This window comes from Echinops telfairi, unplaced genomic scaffold, assembly GCF_000313985.2.
Source record: "Echinops telfairi isolate 266 unplaced genomic scaffold, ASM31398v2 ScPeMD7_2;HRSCAF=8, whole genome shotgun sequence".
Taxonomy (NCBI): domain Eukaryota; kingdom Metazoa; phylum Chordata; class Mammalia; order Afrosoricida; family Tenrecidae; genus Echinops; species Echinops telfairi.
The window spans coordinates 51,456,553-51,477,644 of record NW_022103898.1 but is presented as its reverse complement, the minus strand read 5'-3'; the positions used below and the strand labels follow the sequence as shown (position 1 = coordinate 51,477,644).

At 41.6% G+C, this 21,092-nt stretch overlaps 1 pseudogene; it reads left to right on the top strand.

The window, feature by feature from the left end:
• The first annotated feature begins 14,375 nt into the window (after positions 1–14,375).
• Positions 14,376–14,850, top strand: LOC101653216 (annotated as a pseudogene).
• Positions 14,851–21,092: the final 6,242 nt, after the last annotated feature.

Genomic DNA, 21,092 nt, shown 5'->3' with positions numbered 1-21,092 from the left:
CTAAATTGCGAGATGTTTGCATATCCTCAGACTTGGTTCTGATGAAATAAGGAGCTTGGTTTCTCAACATCAGCAATATTGACTTCTGTGGGCAGGTAATTCTTTGTTGCGGAAGGTTGTCCTGTGCATTGTAGAATGTTCAGCAGCGTCCTTGGTCTCAACCCACTCGGTCCTAGTAACATACTCCCCCCAGATTGTAACAAAAAAAAATTGTCTCCTGACTAAGCTAGCCTAAAATGGCTAATGTTGGGGGCCCGCTTGACCTGAACTAAGGGAAATAGGATGACAAAATACAACATTAATTTTAATATATCAGAATGATACTTATTCTAAATGTTAAGTCAATATTTTCCAGGCAGTAAATTAGCTATGATGTGAAATAGCCTGTTGGTACGTGTTGAAATAATTAATAGCATATTGGGAAATAGCTATTTTGTCATCAGTGTAAATATTTCTGGAGCACATGCAGTCCAGCCTCTTTTTAAAAAAAATCAAAATTATACATACCTTAAAAAGTCAAATGCTTTAGTTCTCCAAGAATTACAACAAAAACAACACTTATCTCCCTACTCTCCTGCTTCCAGAACTTTGAACTCTGAGCTTCATATTTAGTTTTGTAAATATACTTATCTGCCATTTACATCTTCATTTTTTCAGTCATCTTTTATGACCATACTATAGAATAAAAAGAATGCCATACACCAACTAAATAAATATTACACCGAATTCCCATTTAGATCACCATTTTTATTTTAAATTTCATTTATATTGCAAAGGTTCAGAGCTGAACCATGTTGTGTATGTCTATGATTGCTTTTCTTCCTCTCATTTAAGAAAGCTGAGGCTTTCTACTCTTGGAAACCCAAAGAGGCAGCGCTAGCCTATCCAGTAGAGTCACGGAGAGTCAGAATAAGCTCGATGGCAGTGAGTGAACGTTTCTCATTTTAACAGCTATCTTTCTTTCTTCACACAGCTATTTCTTTTTCCTGGAGTCATAACCTGCCTTTTAGAAACCATTGGTTTATTTTTCTGGGTTGGTGCTGGGTTCCAGTGAGTAGATTGCAGCTCAGAGCAGCCCTGTGTGACAGAGGAGAACTGTCCTCTGGGGGTTTCTAGGCTACAATCTTGACGGGCACAGATGGACAGGTCTATTCTCCCATGGAGTCACTGGATCACTCGAAACTACCAACCTTTAAGTTAGCAGCTAAGTTAACCATTGTGCCACTAGGGCTCAGTTTCTGTATAAGAGCCACAAACTGGGTAAATTAGTAGTGTGGTTTCTCTTCTTCTTGGGAGCATTCTTCCCAGAGTGCTCCATCTTCTGTTCTAGTCTTGACTGGCTGTTTTCCTAACTCATTGCTCAGTAGTCATCCTGGGGATTCCTTTCCCTGTAAGGGTCCCTTGTTTTCTAAATCCCACCTTTTATACTCTCTTGTTTTTCCCCTCTCTCATTTAGGTAGAATACATCCTCGGTATATATACTTCAGGAGTAAAGTAACACATCGTTGGAGACCTTGAATGTTGGGAAACGTTTCTCTCTCTCAATTGACTGGTAGTTTAATAGAATGCTGAACACTGGGTTAGAAATCGTTTTCCTTCAGAACGTTTAAGGCATTGCTGTGGTCTTGAGTTTCCAGACTTGCTGTTGAGCAGACCAGGGCCATCTTGGTTCCTCTGTATATTCTCTCTCACATTTTTGGATCTACTTACCCAGATCTTCTAAAATATCTTGAAGATATACACTGATTTGGTCTTTTTCTTCTTCCATTTTTATGTTAGGCACTCAGATGGTTCCAACAAAGTAGAACTGGCTGTCCACTTTGGAAATCTTTATGGGAGCAGAAAACCTCATCTTTCTTGTAATTCTAATTTTAGGAACATTTCCTCCATACAGTCTATTTATTTAATACTTTCTATTAAAATATATTTTGGCCATCTCATCTCACCTTCCCACCCCAACATCCCTTTCTTATCTAAATTTCTTTTTTTTTACAGTATCTTATTGTGTCACAGTTTATCTCTTTTCTCCCCTGAGGAAAACATATCTAATTTTAACTTGTCTTATGCTGGTACTCTGCATTATGTCTCCTGACTGTAAGCTCCTTGTTCCTTTCTCCTTTTATTCCGTCTTTATCCTCCATCTTAGAGGATTTTCTTACCAGTCTGCTATTTGTTCCTATTTGAGATTGAAGCATTGAAAAGCTGATCAGAGTATGATGACCTCCTTTGGAGGTGCGACAGAGATGAATGGCTCTCTGGAGGCAGGCTCCTTTCTCTCTGTCCCTGGTGGTGTCACCAGCGGGCTGCCTTATCCAGCTGTCCTGACTCATTACTTGTGGGCCAAGCCAACCCATGGACCTGCAGTATATTCACTGACCCACAAAAGTGAATTGGACTGAGCTCTCTGTACTACTGTGTGTACTAATTTGCTGATACGTTCTTTTTTGCTATGTATACTCATAGTTTAGATTCTAAAAGTTTCTGTTCTCTCCTTTAATAATAGAGCTGCTGAAAACCAAAGCCAGTCTCATCATATGAGTAGCTGAATTACAGCATCAGCTGAATTGTAGGGCTAGAACAGTATGTGATATTAAAGAAAGGGCATTAATCAGAAAGAAATGGGACCCTGAAACATCGGACGAGAACGTACAGCCTGATGATCAGGAAGATGAGGATATTGAGCCCTACAGCCTAATTGAGCCACCCCAGTCAATAGCTCTACCCCTCCCACCTGAGGGGATTAATCCACTGTCAGTAAAACAATTCACACTTGAGCAGACTAACCAAACTGCAAGCTGAAATGTCAGGTGGGGCTGCATCCGGAGCACTGCCTATGGGAGATGCCTTACAAGATATTGCCGAGAGCCCCCAGGAAACATGCCTACCACCCGTTTATGATTCCTCTAAACCTGTAACTAGATTTAAATCTCAAGACTCCTAAAGGGGAATACAGCTGGTGAGTTGGGAGGAAGTGTGCTCTACTCAAAGACCTGCTCGAGTTTTCAATGTGCACAAGCAGAAGCCCGGGGATATGCTTCTCTTCGGTTGTATCTTCTGTAGACTGTTTTCCAAGATATAGCTCAGTATATCTGAAATTAGTACTAAGAGCAGTTGTATTTTTCCTTTGCAACTTTTTTTTAAAATCATAGTAAAACTATGAACTATATAGCTAATGAGTTTTTCCTTTTTTCAACTGGCTGCAGGTAATTTGGGGGCCGCATTTGTGGCTTACCTCTGGCAGGTTTAGGTGTTGTGCTTGAAGCTTATACAACTTGGTAGACCCTTTTTAGGAAAAACAAAAGGGAAGAAAATATTTAGGATGAGCAATAAATTAGCAAGCAACTGAAATTAAAAACTTTTTATTGTGAATTAGGTGAAGGTTTATAGACTACATCATCAATTTTACATTCAAAAACTCTTCAAATGTCTCCCTGTTTCTGTAATTTTTTCTCCCATCTCCCTCTTTTTGAATACTCTCCTTCTCTCCCTTCCACCCCTAGTAATTGAAGTTTGTTTCTTTTAGTGTGGAAAAAAAAAACTTTAACTCTTTTATAATAGCGACTTCATACAATACTTGACTTTTTGTGTTTGACTCATTTCACTCAGCATGATGTCCTCCAGATTCATATATGTTTTAAGGTGTTGGCACATGTTCATTGTTACTCTTTAATGCTTGGTGCTATTCCACTTTTGCTATTAGGAATAGTGCAGCAGGGAACACTGGCATGCACATATCTCTTCATGCTATGGTCCTTATTTCTTTACAGCATATGCCAGATAAGGGACTGCTAAGTTAAAAGCTATTTCTCTTCCCAATTTTCTGAGGACTTCAATCTCCCTGCACACTTTTCAACACTTAACTGTGCATTTTTATAAATTAACAAATACCAACATTACAAAAAGGATTTTTGTAATACTGTTTTCTCAGCATTTTATTAATAATTAGGATGCATAAAAATATGACCTCACATATCGATGTATCAACTCTTTGTACTACAAATATATGTTAGTCCTGGTGGGGCAGTGGGTTAGGTGTTGGATTGCCAACTGAAAGGTGGAGTTTTGAACCCCCTGCCACCCTCAGAATAAAGATGTGCAAGTCTGCTTCCTTAAAGATGATATTCTCGGAAACGGTGTGAGGTAGTTCTACCCTGTCCTATATAGTTGGAATTGACTCAATGGCAACAGGCTATACTGTAAATCCCCAAATTATTGTTATCGAGTCAGTCTAATTTATAGCAACCCTGTAAGAAAGGGCAGGCCTGCAGATAGACCTGTCCCATAAGGTTTCCAAGCCTGTAGTCTTGACAGAAGTAAATTGTTACATATTTCTTCTGCCTAGTCACTAGGCCCTCGTGGCTGGTGGGTTGGAACTGCCAAGCTTTGGTTAGCAAACACTCAACAACTGCACTCCCAGGGCTGCTTGGTTATCCTGTACAGTCACTTCCAACTCAAAGCAACTCTATAGGACAGAGTAGGACTACTTCCGAGGATTCCCAAGACTAAATCTTCACAAGAACAGACAGCCTTATCCGCCCCAGCTTCCCCAATTACGGTAAACACCTATTAGCACCCACTGCACAAGTCCGCTCCCTGCACAAAAGCACTCAGATTTACTTGCCCCGCCTTGAATGAGGAAGTCTTTCTGATCCATGCTCTGGCTCCTGGTTCTGATACTGCTCGTCTGAAGTTACAGCAGTCTTCAGGATCCAGGAGGTTCACTGCACAGGGATCTCAGGTCCGGAGGACATACGCCACTCCTGGCTCTTGTTGGTCATGTGATCCCTCTTCTTGCTTCTCAGGGAGCTCATTTTATATGCAGCTGGATGACATTCCAGGGAATCCTGTTCACAATTACTCACAGGTGAACCCTATCAGTTTCTTCCCTCATCTCCTTACCAGACCCTTGCAAACAAAAGTCTTTGGTGGGAGTTAGCGACTTTGGCTAGAAAAGCCACATTAAATAATTCACTGCCCCCACAGAGGGCGTGACTGAAGTCACACCCTTTGTCCCTCGTGAGTGTGGTCTGCAGAAGATAAAAATCAAACCTCCATCAGTGAGTTCTCTTCCCAACTGAGCATGTGCAGACTAGTACTGTAACACCTATGACAAACACCAATTAAATGCCAATTACCACCCCAAAGACTACCAGCCCAGGACTGGGAACAGCTTAACAGGAATTCCAATGTACATATAGGCCTGGGTAAGTGAGTTCTCGTGGCATAGTGGGTCATGTTCTGATCTGCTAACCATAAAGTCAGCAGTTCGAACCCACAGGCCACTCAGCAGGAGAAAGAGGTTGTCTGCTTCTGTTAAGATTTAAAGTCCCCAAACACAAAGGGCCCTTTCTACTCTGTCCTATAAGGTTACTAGGCGTCGACATCAACCTGATGGCAGTTAGGTTGGTTTGGGGTTTGGTAAACAATCAAGACCTGCTGTTATTTTCAGAGAAGATTATTCTTGCTCAGGATCCTGCATCAGGCTTGCCTCGTGCCTGACCTGAGACTACGTTGCAGCCTATCACCTGACCTGACTTCACCAGCTTCTTCCGCCTCATGGATGAGGGGGCGTCTTCAGATGGACGTCTGGATTTAGGGTTTGGGCCTGCAACTTCAGAGCTGGGACTTACCAGCCCCACAACCAAAAGCCATTTCCTTAATGGTTCTTTGAGTTCTGTGCCACCGTTCAGCGAATTGCAGACTCCTGGGACCTGAAGGAGTATTTTAAGGTCGGCGGGTGGGGGTAGGGGAATGGTGGTTGATACTAGTTTGTAGTAGTAGTATAACATTTTGAACAGGGTGGAGACTTAAACTTCACCTCATTGAGACTCATACTATGCTCATGTTTCTAAAGAAATTATTTTTGCCGTTGGAATCAGAATGGTGGCACTTGTAATAGCCTAGGCTACTGGAAAATGTGGTTTTTGAAAAAAAGGAATGATAGAATGAAAAGCCTTTGTTTTCTGCATCGGGTAAAAACCACAGATTGAAGCAGCTATTATGTGAAAATCATTTGCCCAAGACACAAGCTGTTCATGAGCTATATCACTGGTAGATGTAGCTCTAACTCTTGAGGAATAGAGTTGTTGGATACATAGGGCAGAGCAGCATGATAAGGAAAGGGCAAGACAGACAGCTCTTTGGTTCTGTTATCAGTTGTAGCTGCAATGACCAGGGAAAAGAATGTAGGGGCCAATTGTAGCAGTCACGCAAGTGCAGCTCCAGTTTGGTCAGTTATGACAGCAAGTCCAGGGCTGATTCAGAAAGGGAAAATTGCATTGGAACAACAGAACATGGTTCTCTGATCACCAGTCGCCAAGGAGGTAATCCGGGTGTGGAAGAGCCAAAACTAAAAAACTACTGCCGCCAGACAGTATAGTGAAAAGGAGTTGTTCATTTTGTAGATCAGTAGTTGTTGATCAGAACTGGCAGCTGCCTGAGGAACAGTTACTGGATTAAGAGAGACTAAATTAGGACAGTGTCTTCGGTTTGAAGAGCTCTGGTAGCATAGTGGGTTTATGTGTTGGGCTGCTACTTCCATAATAGGTACAGTCTCAGAAACGGGCAGTTCTACTCTGTCCTATGGGGTCACTATATGTGAGATTTGACTCGATGGCAGTGAGTTTTTGTTGTTTCATTTTGAATGTTACCAAATGGAAGAGTTTGCTTGGGTTGATAGAAGTCCCATAGTTTTGTATGAGTCAGTCACAAATGGTAGTATTAGATTAAGGTGACCAGACGTCCCACTTTTGGCGGGACTGTTCCAATTTTTAACAATTTTTCTCATGTCCTGAGGCGTTTTTAAAAAGTCCCGATTTTTTGAAAGAATGCACGACAAGCTAGGGTATACGGTTTTCGGCTGCCATGTGGCTATTTTGCTAGGATGAGTTTTATCAATGGCGTCCCGCTTTACCAATGTTAAAATCTGGTCACCTTATACTAGATGCAACTGCATGGAAGGTTAACACAGGGGTGTGGGGCGCAGGGAGGTGCAGACAGCTAACCTGGTGGACCTGATAAAACTTGCTGTGAGATCTGTTTAGTCCTGGAAGGGAAATTGTTCCCCTCTCTCACTATACTCAATGGAACACTCTAGAAGAAACAGCTAAAGTGCTGTTGATGGAAGTAGCGATAGAATGACTTTATGGTGACCATGGTATCAACCATGGCTCTGCCCCTTACACATAGTCATGACAAGTATAGTAACCAAGGGAGCTCCTTCTATAAGGACCTCCATGTAACCTTATTACTGCAAAACAAAACAACAATTGAAGAAGTCATGCCAGATTTGTTGGTATAGCTTCCCTGTATCGGTTTTCCAGATGGAAGAAGTGTAAGAGGTAATTCATAGGAGAATGGGAAGTGAAATTGGGAAAGATCTTATTCCAGTAGGAAAGAGATTTTTAGATGGTTACTGAGAAATGGGATGGATATAGTAAATATTAATGGAATTGATACAAAGGTCCTAATACAACAACAATATAGGAAGTTGGGGTGACCAATAGGAAATGTTGCTGGTTGCCCAGTGTTGAGAACTAAGCAAGTCAATTTTATTTACCCCAGCCAGGAGGCATTTAGTGATGGGAATTCCCACCTGGGACCATTTGCAAAAGAGGCTCAGCTAGTGATCAAGATTAGGATTGAGGCTGGGGTGCGGTGGGGTGGGAACTGGCACGCATGGCAGGCAGGGTTCCCAGCTGGGAACCAAAACCATATGCAATATGTGAGTAAAATGGCCTGGGGGTGGGTAAGAGACATCTTGGGGCTCTGTACACAGAGCTCAATGTACTGTAATCTCAATATTTGTCATGAAAATATTGAAGGGGTTTAAAATTAGATTCCGGAGAATAGGGATGTCGTAGCTGGGAATAAAGTGAGGGTTTGGATGAGAATTGGGAGATTTGAACAGATCTTGTTTGAAGTAGTGAATCTCTCTAACCTGAATGTATTATTAGTATGGACAGAATGTCTCATTGGGGAATACTACCTCTGGATGATATTTTAAGATTGAAAGAGTATACATCTGTCCTTTGGCCAGTATTAATTGGACATGCTAAATGGGAACGATTAGAATTGTCTGAATCTACTCAGATTGATAACATGAAACAGTATAGGCTATCTGGTGGACAAAAGGAGATTACTGTTGTGATTAAAGACAAGCTAAATGTTAGCGTGTTGGTGCCAATAAATTCGCTGCATAACAGTCCTGTAGAGCCTGTGAAAAGGCAAATGACCCAACAGTATTCTATTGAGGACTAAATAAAAAAGTTCAACCTGTAATATCAGCTGCTCCACACACTATAAACAGTACAGAGAGTGCAATAGGCTAACGGAGACTAGTGCTCAATCATTGATCTTACAAATGCTTTTTCTCCATCCCAATCACCTGAAAGAGTCAGATGCAGTTTGCTTTCATGTGAGAAGCATCCCATTATACTTTCAACATGTTGTCTCAGATTACCTGAATTCTAGAAAAGTCAGACTTTTGGGACATCTTATCTCTACCTCATTGGGGCTAATCCTGCATTAATCTTTCTAAAAGAAATTATTTTTACAGTAATAACTTTAGTTCTGGGGCATCTTCCTTTCCACCCCTATTTATGTCCAATTCTTGATGATACCATCAATAAAGATAACCCATTCAAACCTGCCATCTCTGATGCCATTTTAAAAGCTATCGATCCTCCCAGCCTTTCATTGTCAATAATTCCTTTTTCTTACTCAGCTTAAAGTTTATCATTAGTAACCTCTTCTGCATTTTCACTTGCACCTGGATAACTAAATAAATTGAGTTAAAAAAATATGGCATGTTTACTGTGGTATTTACATAATCTCCTGTCAACTTGAGATGATTAAGAGTGAAGGGGTGGAATTTAGCCTGTCAATCAGGTTGCAGATTGATCTTATTTAATGTCACTATGGAGATAAATAGCTCACTGAAGGCCAGACCAAGACTCTCTCTGCTTTGTATTTTTGATGACAAAACACATGGAGCTATGCTGATAAGACACATGGAGCTACACTGATGGAACCAGAAACCTGGAGCTGGAGGAGCCACGTGGAAATCCATGCCAGTGCTGAGATGCTTCCACCACCACTGGATCCACAAGACTTTTTGCCCACTGGCCTGTGATCTTTCTGCATTCAGCATCATTGCATGTGTTGCATGAGTCTCAAGAGAAATGTATAGATTGGTGTTGGACATATGGGTTAATAACAGACTTATGGACTTGCTCTGGACTGGGCTGGGATGATTTCTTTTTTTTTTTTTTTTTACTGTTCGTTTCCTCTTTACCAATCATGGCAGCGAATCCGAATCTTGACTGGGGCCAAAGCTCCAACCTTCTCTCATTGCTGGCTGGGCCCATTGTTGCCAGGCCACACCAGAGGCCCGGGTAACTCTTTTTTTTTAAATCAATTTATTGGTGCTCATACAATTCATCACAATACATAGATCAATTGTATAAAACACATCTATACATTTGTTGCCCTCATTATTCCCAAAATTCGCTTGCCTCTTGGGTTCCCGGGATGATTTCTTAATATACAATTGCTCTTTTATATGAAACTCTTTCTTATACACATCTGAGTCTCCCTGAATTTGTTTCCCTAGTCTACCCGGACTAACACATTTACTAACACTATTTTAAATGCATGGTTATAATCGCAACTGCACAATTCAGTGTCTGGCAGTGCAACCACCCTAGTAAGCTTGCTTGCTTGTGCTCCCAAATGACGAGTTCCTGTCAGTCCTTAGGCCTTCAGTGTCGCCTCATCCTAACTTCACTTTCAGTTGATAAACTTGCCCTCGGGTTTCCTTGACTTAGTAGGATCGATCAGAGTGGAGGTCATCTTCCCGTGAAGCTCTTTTCCACATTCCCACATATGGATCTACTCTGCCTTCTTATTTTTCTCCTCTCCTCAAAGCAGTTTTCCCATCAATGTCTTTCCATTTTCCAGGACATTGCTGTCATACAATAGACTAGTTCTTTTCTGCATAATCATTGTCTTCTCTGGAATCACACCCTTCAACATATAAATGCACTCTATTATATTCCCTCTGAATGAGTTTTCTGTTATCCACTTTAACAAATTACCACAAATTTAGGAGCATAAGCAATTCAGATTTATTTTAGCGTTCTGTAGGGTGAATGTCCAATAAAGATCTCACTAGGCCAAAACCAAGGGGCTGGCAGGGCTGCATTACTTTCTGGAGGCTCTAAAAACCCACTGCATCTAATCATCTCCAACACAGACTGACCATATAAAACAGTAGGACTGCCCCTTCGGATTCCTGAGGTTTTAAATCCTTAAGGGAGGAGATAGCCTCATCTTTCTTCCAAGGAGCCACTTGGTGGTGGTGGTGGTGGTGGGGGGTGTTATGCCATGCTTAGCAACTCAAAGGATAGGTCCTTACTACACCACACAGTTCCTTTCTGACAGTTACAGAGGGCCTTTCCCAGATTCTGAAGGCTGCTCAGATTTCTGTGTGCTTCAAGGCAAGCAAAGGTACACCTTTCTGTGCCTTTCCCTCACAGTCGCGTCCCCTGATTTTTTCTTCTGCCTCTCCCACTTTTTTTTCCTGCCTCTCCCACTTTTAAGGGCTCTTGTGATTGCTTTGGGCCCACCAAGATAATCCAGGAGAATCTCTCTTTCTTAAGGTTCATTCATTAATCACCTTGATTCATATCCACAGGTGCAAAGGATTAGGATGTGACCATCTTTGTGGGGCCCTTCTGCCTACTATACCCTCTTAAATAAAAAGAATTCCCTTGACTCCAGACTCCCTTGTAGTCAATGTTTCATTTCTCTATTCACAGTCAAAACCCTTGGAAGAATGATCTTTAGTCACTGCTGCTACTTCCAGAATGACCATGCTTTAATAAATTCCTATGGGCTTTGGTTCTCACAACTCCCCGGACCACTCACCACTCTGGTAAAATGTTAACAGCCTCCATATTGCCAAACCAGTGCTCAGATCCTTTGTTTAGTTTGGTTTTCTTTTTATCCTTGATATTTCAGCATCGTTTGGCACAAATAATGACCCCTTTCTCCTTTAAACCTAACTTATTACAGCTTTTCTGTCATCCTTTTCTGATTGTCCAACTTTTCAGTTTGATTTTAAAAGCTTACAACTGTTAACAAAAACTGGATGTGCGCCAAGTTGTATTGGAGCAACCTAAAATGTCCTCATTTTTTTCTTTCCAAACAAAAGCCAGAAAATTGGAGAAAACTTGAGAAAGCCACAGAGTTTGGAAGTATTTGAACTGGTGTGTGGCTTGAGGCAAAGTAAGAAGACTGAAGCCACATCAATTTCAAAAGCCATTATCCACTCTAGAATCACTGATCTTTCCCTAAAATCTGGACGCAGACCACTAAACTACCTTCTAAGCCATTCTCCTTTAGCAAACAAACTGGATAAAACTGCTGATGTCTCTCCTTTATTGTTCTTTATTTATACCAGCTTGAGTGTGACCAGTGTCTCCTTTATTGTTCTCGATTGTGGCCTCCCATCAAGAAGTACAGGCAGACCTTGTTTATTGCACTTCACTTTATTGTACTTTTCAGATAATTGCTTTTCTTAAAAAAAAAATTGAAGGTCTGTGGCAGCCTTGCATGGAGCAAGATTATCAGCAAAAATTTTTCACCCACATAACTGCATTTTTGTTTCTGTCACATTTTGATTAGTCTCAAAATATCTCAAACTTTTTCATAATGCTATTGCACACTTAATAGACTATAGTATAGTGTAACTTTCATATGCACCACATATAAAAGGGTGAGCTTTTACTTATTGCAACCTTTGCTTTATTTTGTTGGTCTCTGTAACCAAGCCTGCAATCTCTATATATTGCTATCATTCTAATCCTGATTCAGAAACATTACAAGTCATTAGCATGGTCAAGTGGTGAAAAGAAGAAATCTTTGTCAAGAAAAACTAGTGTAAAGAGAATGTTTGGGCACAAATGGAGTGCCAGAGAGGTGCAGCTCAGCACCTGTCCTTGCTGACGATGCTCCATACATTGTCAGTACTTGCTTTTAGCATCAACACAAGTTGAACTGTGCCAGCAATGATGAGAGGAGTCTTCACGACTACTATGAATGTTACCGACTTTATCAAGCTTGGTTCTGACGTCAGCCTTTTCAAGAAAAATGTGTCTAGAAAAGAGATCAAAGTAAAAAGTGCATCTCCATTGGTGATGTAATGGACCATTACACACAGTTCACTTTTTCAGGGAGCCACTCTTAAGGTGATTGAAATTCATGCATAAACATCACTTGTTTGTTGCTTTGCTTTAAGAGGAAGGTTAGCCTGCTCAAAAAATTTTATGGAAGTTTATTCATGGTTTTGTTACCAGGTAGATATTTTTGACAATGTTACAAAGGTAAACATTGCATTCAAGGTTCTACACAAAGCATTATCAAAGCAAAACCAAGCCCAACTGTGGAGTTGAGTGCAACTCACAGTGACCCTCTGGGACAGAGTAGAACTGTCACACAGGTTTCCAAGGCTGCAAATCTTTACAGAAGCAAATTGGCACAGCTTTCTCCCACAGAGCAAGAAGTGTTGTATCGGAACTGCCACTGTTAGCCACTACAGCACTTGGGCTCCTTACGAAGCCTATGGGTGCTGGTAAAAGAAGCCCTACCCACTCAGCCACTTTTTTCAGAAAGTAGAGACAAGGCAAGCAATTATGCAAAATTTCCACTATGAAGGAAGGATTTTCTGTGAACTGTAAGAAAGCTTGTTATTATCTCCCCAAGAAATCTTCTAAAGCTAAAAATATCACATAATCCTTTTGAATATTATGCTATTGGGGTAAAATTGAAACATGAATTTATCATCATTTTTTTCCTCCCACAGAAAACTTCGAACTCATCAAAGATGGTTCCATTTATCTACAGACAATGGATGATGAGACATGTATTTAACTCTGACCTGGACTGTGGATCTATATGAGCCGATGTTTTCAGTATTTCTTGCCACAGGGGCAGAAATTTAAATGAATTGGATGACAGATGACATATCCAATTTACAAGGGTGTACCCGCCCCCCAAACAGAATTTTTTTTCCGAAGCTATGTATTAAAATGTTTTTACAAAACAACCTTATAGCCCTTCAAAGTACTTCCCATTACACTTAATACAGTTGTCAAATCTGTGATTCCAATCTTGGAAACATTTTTCAAACTGAGTATCTGTTTGGATGGCTGACAGCACTTCTCGTTTTTTTCTTCACCACTTCTAAGTCATCAAATCACTGTCCTTTCGTGTCCTTCTTCGTTTGCAGAAACAAGAGAAGTCACATGAAGCGAGCGAGGTCAGGTGAGTAAGTTGAATGGGGCAAGAAAGGCATGCTGTTTTTTGCCCAAAAACTGGCACACTGAGATGGCTGTGTTAGCAGGTGCATTGTCCTGGTGGCAAAACCAGTCCCCCGTCTACCGTTTGTGTGTGTGTGAATTTGAGGTTTTGACAGATTGGGCGCCTTGCTCTGCCACAAATCAGGCCTTTTTTGTCGCACACTGTTACACAAATCTTTTTCACAAATCTTTATTTGTCTGGCCTGGTGGAACAAACTCCAAATGTATGCTTTCGTCCTTTCAGGAAGTTGATGAATGTCTAGAATAAGGTTAGTCATCAACCAACATTTCACCTTATTGAAACTAGAAAACCACGCCGTGCACTTGAGTTTTTCCCATAGTGCTGTCCTTCTAAGCTGTGTTCAGAATCATGATAGTTTCTGTGGCATTTTTCCTGAGCAGGAGACAGAATTTCACAGCTGCATGCTGTTCTTTTAAATTGGCTATCACAAAGAATGAGGTTCAAATGAAACTGCTTTTACAAAAAAATTCGCTGTGACCAGAGAGAACCTTTCCTTGTGATACCACTGGGTGCACTAACTCAGAGCAAGTTCCTAGATGCTCGCCTAGTGCAGTTCTGGTTTTTTGGGGGGTACCCCCTAGTATATTCAAGTAAAAAAATATTTTAACCCTTCTCATTAGGATTTATTATTGAAGCAATATCTTATTAATATACTTATATTTTTAATAAAGATAATATTTTTATAATATTTATAGTGATCATTATTACAGGCTGGAATCAAGTCAATGGCAGTGAATTTGAGGGTTTTTTTTGTGTGTGTGTGAATTTGAGGTTTTGACAGATTGGGTGCCTTGCTCTGCCACAAATCAGGCCTCTTTTGTCGTACACTGTTAGCACAATCTTTTCAGAGCTTCTAAATAGAAAGCTTGATAAAGCAAATTTGATACCTTTTATTCAATTTATCAAAATTTGATAAAACAGGATTGTGTTTAGCTATTAAAACAGTTGAATCGTCTTTTCGGCGGGAACCACCATCTTGCAGTGACCTGCCCAAATAACAATCACCAAGGGAAAGAGGAGGACACCGCTACCTGTCTTCCAGGCCCTTCAGGAGCATGGCCACATACATGGGGATCGACAAGAAAGGTGCCATTGTGGACGCCCAGGGCATGGAACTGTTCAGAAGGGAATGCCGCACAAATGCGACCATAGCAAAACCGGACCGTCTCCATCGTGGTCCAGCACGCCGCCGGCATGGTTGTCAACAAGCTGGTTAAGGAGCACTTAGAGCCCTCGAAGCGCCGGGACAGCTTCCTGAAGCGGGAAGGAGCACGACCAGAAGGAGGAGGGCACCCGGGTGCAGCTGAGGAGCCAGCCTGCCCCCGCAAGAGAGGCCCACTTTGTGCGGACCAGTGGGAGGAGCCCGAGCTGCTGGAGCCCACCCCCTATGCGTTCATGGCCCACTCTGAAATAAAGCTGTTCGGAGAGGGGCGGGGGGGAGACACAGTTGAATCAACTGAGGCCTAGAGAGGTTAAGTAATTTATCCAGTGTCAGGCAGCTGGCATATGTCACATATATTCAGTATTTTTTTGATTCCAGAGCCCATCCCTTTATTCTACATCAAATGAATACATTTTTGATGCACTAAAATATCAGAAGTAAGGTATTACAACTTAATACTAAATTTGTTTTTATTTTATTATAACCAGTAAAAGGTTGAGAATCACTGGGTTAAGGGGAAAAAAACACATAATTTAAGTTCCTGAAGTGCGGCTTTTCTTTTTGCACCCCACTGCCTGGAACGCAGCGGGGAGCTCAATAAATGTTTGCCAATGGCACAATCGGGCTGATTGTCTTGAGGTTGCCTGGGAAGGAATCCCACTGAAGTGCTCACTGGGGTGGGGAAAGTATTCCTCTGCACCACAGGCAGGGTTTGATCCTCAGCTTTGTAGATTCACAACTATGATTTCATCAGCAAAAGAAGAGCATAGTACGCCAAACAGACAAAGGCATATTGATGTAGCCCAGGAGTCTGAGGCCTGATAGTCAAATAACTACTGATTTTTAATGAAAAAGAAAAAAAAAAAAATATATATATATATAGCAATGTCAGAAACAGGAATGTTAAAGTCATCCTGGCCAGCAAGTGTGTTCCAAGAAGGCAGACCCGCAAGGGAGAAAGCATAACTGCGAGTTTACTTGGTAAATATGGAAAATGAACAACAGGGGTTAATTAGAGGGATCCAGTGTTTATTGGCCTCAGCTGAGAAAGCCTGCCGGTGGCGGCGGCGGCAACATGCATCTTCACAAAGGAGGAGAGCCCTGCCAAACTGAATGGAGCAGAAAGGCTCTCCCAAGACCTTTGCATTCCTAGTCTTTGTTTGCTAAAGAGGCTGACCACCCCTGCCACTGATGGGTACATTCTTTCTTTGGAGATGGTAATGATTTTAATCTGGTTCTGGACACATATTATTAGGCTGCTTCTTAAAGTAATTTTTAATAATTCTGCAAAATCCATTATTTGAACTTTTAAAAGTATAATTCTATAAGGGCAATTTTATTGGGAGGCATCTTAGTACACTAGTACTAGTATGCTAGGATTAGTACACTGGTATATATCTGTGTATGAATGACTAATATTTTCTAAAGTCACATACAATGTATGCAGTTCCTTTTAGCTCCTTAGATATTGCTTCTAATTCTAAAGTCAATTTATAAACCACATGAAGAAAGGAATTATAGCCACTCACTCTAAACATTTTGGGAGAACACCTACTGTGTCCCGGACTTGTATTATGTAAGTTCTTGGTAATGTAATACAGTTAGGAAGGATAGTTCTCACCTCCAATACATCACCACGATCTTGCTCTCAAGTCTATTCAGACTCACAGCGACCCTATAGGACAGAGCAGATCTGCTCCATCGTGTTTCCAGAAGCAAGCTAACCACATCTGTAACCGCCACAGTTGCTGGTGGATTCAAACCACTGATGGATGGGTTGGCAGCCAACCATTTTACCCAGCACACAGTTAACACTCAAAGCATATCAGTAAATGCATGTGGTGATGGGGAATTTCTGAATCTAGCTCTTCTACCCATGTCTCTGTAACTCCCACCAAATGATTGGTTGGGGGGGGGGGGACTGTACAAACAGGAAGCCATGGTGGTGTAGTTGGGGTTACGTGTTGGGCTGTTAACCACAGAGTGAGCAGTTCAAAACCATCAGCTGCTCCACAGAAGAAAGATGAGACTTCCTACTCCTCTAAAGAGTTACAACCTTGGAAACCCACATGGCAAGTCTACAGGGCAACTCCTGTAGGGTCTCTATGAGTCAGAATTAATCGATGGTCATGAATTCCATTTTTCCGTGTATACAGATAGGCTGTGTGAAACAGTAATAGAAGCAATTGATCAGTTTCAGTTACCATTCTCCAGACTATAAGAGAGCGATCTCAGAAGCAGGAACAGGTCATTCCCAGGACCATCAAGGAGGGAAAGCCACCACTGACCATTCTGAAGACCATCAAGGAGGGAAAGCCATCACTGACACGTGTTCAAGACCCCTGCCTGAAGTGGCAGAGGCAGAAGCGCCAGAGCCGGTTGCACTGGAGATAGGCTGTGCCCCTCAGCCTGAGAGGGGGAAGTGGGGCAGCAGGTGGGCTATTGGGTGCACAGAGGTGGAGGCCAAGGAGCCACAGGGCAAAGAGGCTGAGGACTTGGCTGCTGGCTGAGGAGAGTGGTTGCTGTGGAACAGTAACAATATCCTTCATGTTTTCTGATCCAGGCTTGTGGCAACCTGTTAACTTCCCTAATAAAACCCCTGAATCAGGAGTATTGTCTGTATTGATCCTGACAACTGGACCAAGAGGTTACACCACGATTAATGGAGAAAAGATCAAAGTTATCATAGATTTTGTCTTCTTTGGATCCACAATCAATGCTCATGGAAGCAGTGGTCGAGATCAAAAGGTGTGTTGCACTAGGTGAATCTGCTGCACATGACTTCTTTTGAGTGTTGAAAAGCAAGGATATTACTTAAAGACTAACATGCACCTGACCCAGGCCATGGTATTTTCAATTGTTTCATGTGCATGTGAAGGTTGGACACTGTATAGGACCAAAGAAGAATTGATGCATTTGAATTGTGGTGCTGGCAAAGAATATTGAAAGTACTGTAGTATGGCATGGGAGCAAAGGTAGTGATTTGGACTAAGCATGCGCAGAATCCATGCAATGTCTTGGAACTACATATCCCAGAAACTCTTGCTACGTCCAGCAGAGCCTACTAGCGGTCTCCTGTGCAAATATTTAAAAGCCTGTTTTCATGGTGGGGGGCAGTAAAGCACCAGCAAGTCAGTATCCAGTATCCAGACTGTATGACTGCATACTGTCTGGTGGGGTGATTTCTATCCCTCTCCTGAGAGACTCAGTACAATTTCTCTAGGTGAAATTCTGTACCAGAAGCGTGTCCAGAGTGCTCCTTAGAGGCAAGGATGACAAGACTTCGTCTTACATACTTTGAACATGTTGTCAGGAGGGACTAGTCCCTGGAGACGGACATCATGCTTGGTAAAGTGAGGGACAGCAAAGGGGAAAACCCTCACTGAGATGGATCAACACAGTGGCTGCAACAATGGCTCAGGCACAAGAATTGTGAGGCTGGCACAGGACCGAGCAGTGTTTCGTTCCATTGTGTATGGGGTCACTATACGTTGGGCCAAGCTCAATGCCACTTAGCATTGTGAGTTCTGTGTAGCCATTGCCACCGATTACAGAGTGCCTTGGAGGACTAGCTGGTGTCAGAGTACAAGGCAAATGGAGGGTAGAGACATGTCTGACCCCTGCTCTATGGCAATCAAACTTGAGTTTGTGTTGGAGATGGATTCTTCTCCCTTGTGTAGCCAGAGGATGTCAGAGAGAGCTTCCATACTGGTTACTCACATATAAACAACAGCAGACACCTAAAATAATTTCTTTTTAAAAATGTAAACAAACTGATGGCATTTATTTCTAAATTAAAATATAAACAAATTGCTATGGGAACTATAGCAAGAGGAAGAGATGGCTTCAGGGAGATGGAATAGGAGCTTTTCAAATAGATAAGATAGGAAATATATCTCAACAATGGGACCCCTTGTGGAAAACTATGAAGATGTACAAATATAAGAAACAAAGAAGATGGTGCGACTGTAAACAGACCTGCTGAAGGGGATTCTGGCATACAGATGAGGCTACTAACAGTCTCTGGATTATGAACAGGTCCTGTTTCTAAATCTATCTTTAAGTCAAATTTGTACATAAGTCAGAATAATTAGGTATAGTTTGTATCTAATATCACTAAGTCAAGTATTTGTCTCCTATCAAGTGGGTTCTGACACACGGTGACACTGTGTAGCGTTTGTGAGGCTGTAAATCTTCCCCACAGGGGATAGCCACAGCATTCTCCCTTGGGGCAGCTGTGAGTTCAGACAGACAGCCTTCTCGTTAGCAGCCCAATGTCTATAACCCACTGCGCCACCAGTAGTATATAGTCTACCTTTCTATGCATAAAAAAATAAACACTGTCAAGACTAGGGTGCAGTGAATTACAAGGGGATAACCCCCCCCAAAAAACAATTTTTTTCAAAGCTATGTATTTAAATTTTTTTTTTTACCAAACCTTATCACCTTCAAAGTACTGCCCATTACACTTAATAAAGTTGTCGAATCTGTGATTGCATTCTTAGAAACATTTTTCAAACTCATCTGGATAGCTGACAGCACCTCCCTCATTTTTTTCTTCATCTCTTCTATGTCATCAAATCACTGTCCTTTTATGTTTGTTTTCATTCGCGGAAACAAAAAGAAGTCACATGGAGGGAGGTCAGGTGAATACAGTGCACGGGGCAAGAGAGGTATCCTGGGGTTTTTTTTGCCAAAAACTGGCGCATTGAGCTGTGTGAGCAAGTACATTGTCGTGGCTTACAGTGACATAACTTAGGGTTGGTGTCATCCAGAGCGGTAATTCATGACGTCATGCAGCACCCTGGGACCTCCTCCCATACAAAATGATAACAGAAAACTTAGTAATGTTTATTATTTTAATCACAGAATAGTATGTGATAACTATGCTTTTAAATTGCTTAAATATTTCTTAGATTATATGGATGCTAACAACAAAACTTTTTAAAAATCAACATTGAATTACAAATTATTAGTAACTAAGTGGGAGCCTTTTTTATTTTTCTCCTTTTCTCTGTAGTTACTATTTCATTCTTGAACAAGTCATCATATACATTCATAAATACCAATTACTCCAACATTATACCTAAAGAATCAGAAAATTGGATAAAATCAGTGACTATAAAAACACCGGCATCAACAAAAATAGCGCTTATAGTGTGAGCATACAAAACCACATGAATCAAAGCATCATTGTAATTATGTAATAATGAGAGTGCTGACTAGCGTATTACCCACACCCACTGCCGTCATGCCAATTCCCACCCTCTTGGACAGAGTTACACCTTTGGATTTCCAGGACCAAATGTGTTTACAAGGGCAGGCAGCCTCATCTTTCTTCCATAAAAAGGCTGGTGGATTTGAACCATGAACCCCACAGGACACCAACCTTCACTGTGCCACTAGGTCACTTTTCTTGTAGGTGCTGTCAAGACAGTTCTGCCTCAGAGTGATCCCAGGTACAACTGTAAAACTCGGACTGGTCCGATGCAATCCTCACAATCACAGCTTCTTACTGCCACTTTGTCAGTGCATCAGTGGAAGATCTTCCTCGTTTCCACTGGCCCTCTACTTTAATAAGCATGGTGTCCTTTTCTTTTGTGTGTGCGGTGATGATCGCACAACCCTTTATTATATTTGAACAACTGAATTGTATTACACACAAAGTATATGACGGTGAAACAGCTAACATTTTTTTTTTCGTGACTTAAAATTTCATTGGCTGGAAAAGAAAGAGGAAGAGTTTACCAGGATAGGTGGCATTGCCAAACACATCAAGGAGGTAAAAAGGTGTACAGACTGCCCTGCCTCTAGCCCTCTCAGTCCTGCAGTGAGGGTGCAGCTCATACCCCTACAGTGCAGAGGGCAGACCATGGAATTCTCTGGCCCCAAACGCCCACAGTGCCAAGATTGAGAAACCTCAGCTGTCAAAAAACACCTTTGCCATAAAACTAAGGTAAATAAAAAGCTTCTTGGTTGGCCCATATCCAAAATTCACAATTGGTGGATCAGCTGAGGAATTGGTACATGCCAAGAAATTCCTGACCACCACACGTCCCTGACTCCTGATGAATGTTCCAAACCAACTTCAGATTCCTAACTCCTTTGTCCAATTGAAACGCTATATTAAACTTTGAACGTTTTAATGGTTTCATCCTTTCTCACCAGAAACTGTCCACTGCCCTTAAACTAGGTTTCTTAACTGTATTCCAGCAAGCATGACGGCCTCCTCTAGCACCATGTCCAAAATGAAGAAATGTCAGAAACTTGAAAGGAAGGCGCACCATTCTCACTGCTAAGAAGCATTCTGGCACAGCAAGGGAACAGAGCAACAAGTCTGGCACAGCAAGGGAACAGAGCAACAAAGTCCCCAGGGAATACCAAAAATAGACTTTAGGGCCAGGGCTTGGCGCCCCAACAGACTCAACCGGAAAACACTCCTAAAGGCCAACAAACAGTCCTTGAACTAACTACAGGCTTTTCTTTTTTGTTGTTGTTTTTTTGTGTGCATCATTGGCTTTTTGGTGTTGTTTTTTTGTTTTCTTTT